Below are 2,238 nucleotides of genomic sequence, written 5' to 3'. Positions count from 1 at the left end.
TCTAGTTGGAGACCCCTGGCAACTTCTGGTCGTTATGGATAAATTTGCGTTCAGTCTGTGTGAGGAGAGTCTATAGCAGGGATAGTTCATTCAGAATGAGTTGGAACACTCCTCCCTCTCATCCCAACACTTGAAGAGTTTGGGAGACAGAGATTGGTGGCCTGTTTTGATAACATGATTTAATTGGCTGGTTTTGAACTTTTCAGTGCATCAAAGCAAAGCAGCAAATCCACAGTTCAGCTCCTCACCTCATTCCAAGTGAATGAGAGGCAGATGCATGAGTCTCCACTTAGTTTAGGAGAAGGGGGGCTGAGTATCAACTGATAATGTTCATCATTATCCATCCATTTTCCTTACAGCTTATCCAGTGTAGAACTAAAGAGGAGATGGGTGCTTTTTCCAAGAGTCATGGGGCAAAAGGTGGAGTACATCCTGAAAATATCACTGACCAATCACAAGGTCAGCACAGACAGCCAGAAAGCCACACACACATGCACTGAGAAAATGCAGCCAGTCCCCCCAAAAAACAAATCTCTCGAAGTACAAATTCATCTGGGACCTCCCACCAAGCAAATCCCAGTTTAACCCCTGTTTACCTACACAGCAAATTCTGGTCTTTGGAATAAACTCTCAGGGAGTTCAGATTAACTACATTTGAGTGTACATGCGTGACCATCGAATGAACTGTAATAGCATAATATCCACCATTATTGGCAGCTAAACAGTTGAGGTCAGAAAGGCCTAACATTGGGCGAAAAGAAAAAAAAAACAGAATTAAAGGAAAAAAATGACTACAGAATAAGCACTTCTTGTAATGCAGTGTTAACGTGAGGAAGACTCTGTAAAGTCTCCATCAAGCCAACAAATTAAGTAATGCAACTCTCTCACAGAACATAAAATTGTGAATCACACCCATATGACATTTGGGCATCAAAACATTTGAAATGTCTTACTTTCTCCCTTTCTAGGACCAGTATCTTCTTAAAAATGGTTTCATTTACCTGAAAAGCAGGACACTGATCATGGAAACACGTTTCATGGTTAACATGCATAACAAAAACAGAGAGAGAGCGAGAGAGAGAGAGCAAGTCTTATTACACACTACAGTTGCAGAGCAAACTACATGAAATACTATATTAAATTATTTTTCTCTAATCTGTTTTATCTTCGTGTTTAAGCTTTTTCAAGTAATGGCAACTAAAGAGTCAAGTATAAGTCAATTAAGTACTGTATCTACATTTCTTTCATGTATGCTGTCCAATAGAGGCTGAACCATTTGAAGTCCGGCATCACTTGTGTCACTGCTCTGACTGCTGGTGGTTGAGACAGACAATGTATCTGTTAGACTTGGAGAGGAGGGCTCTTCCACATGTTGCTTCAGGACAGTCAAATCTGAGGGTGACAAATAAAAATATTAGAATACAAGGTATATACAATCAAAAACACAACACAACAAAGATACCATTTATGCACACAGGGCCAGTAAATTGCACGGTTTGATTAAATTATACTTTCTCCCAGGAGAACAGATGGTTATTTTGTATTTTATTATGGTAATATACAATTTACATACCACAAGGTGTGAGTGTCACATAGTGTGTTAGGTCTGAGCAGTCACGCAGCTTCTTGGATGATTGTGTTTCCAGGATGTCTGAAATGCATGTGATAAATCCAACTTACTGTTGAGCCATGAAAACAGCATTTTGTGATTGTTACCACAGGATATTAGACAAATTAAAAATGTTTATTTAAGAGTAACTGTACAAATCAAATCCTTCAAAATCTATCAGAGCATATATTTACTTACCTTCAGCTGTATAGATGACAAAACACACCTCTTTGACTGCTGCAAGTTCAGGAAAGACATCCTCATCCACCTCTATACCCTGCTCATCCGTGACTTTCAGTGCTGCATTTTCTGGTATGAGAAACGTCTGCTGCACTGAAGTAAAATCATCACTTAGTTAATAACAACATTATCATTTCTTCTTTAATGACTTAGTACAAACCATAACTTACCTGCTCTCACAAAATCTGTGAAGCTGACTTCTTCCAATTTTGCATATTTCTTTGTCTCTCTGTGTTTTACTTTTATCAACATCTTGGCCACCTACGGAAAAAAATACCTTTACTACTATGAAACACAACACAAGAAGAAGAGGTTGTTTATGGTAACTCTATGTAAACTGTGTATAACTTAATCAACGAACACTGTCTTACATTGAGTTAGCCTGTCCA

General features: G+C 38.5%; 1 long non-coding RNA gene across 1 annotated transcript; it reads right to left on the bottom strand.

The window, feature by feature from the left end:
• Positions 1-697: 697 nt before the first annotated feature.
• On the bottom strand, positions 698-1,893 carry LOC146677023 (uncharacterized). Its single transcript, XR_014907326.1, has 3 exons — positions 1,808-1,893; positions 1,574-1,651; positions 698-1,392 (listed from the first exon to the last, which is right to left on the bottom strand). It is a non-coding gene; the product is annotated as an uncharacterized LOC146677023 (long non-coding RNA).
• Between the last annotated feature and the right edge of the window lie 345 nt (positions 1,894-2,238).

This window comes from Rhamphochromis longiceps, linkage group LG2 (assembly GCF_057381845.1).
Source record: "Rhamphochromis longiceps isolate RC_006_pf linkage group LG2, R_longiceps_female_GT1.1, whole genome shotgun sequence".
NCBI lineage: Eukaryota > Metazoa > Chordata > Actinopteri > Cichliformes > Cichlidae > Rhamphochromis > Rhamphochromis longiceps.
This window is presented reverse-complemented; position numbering and strand designations above follow the sequence as displayed.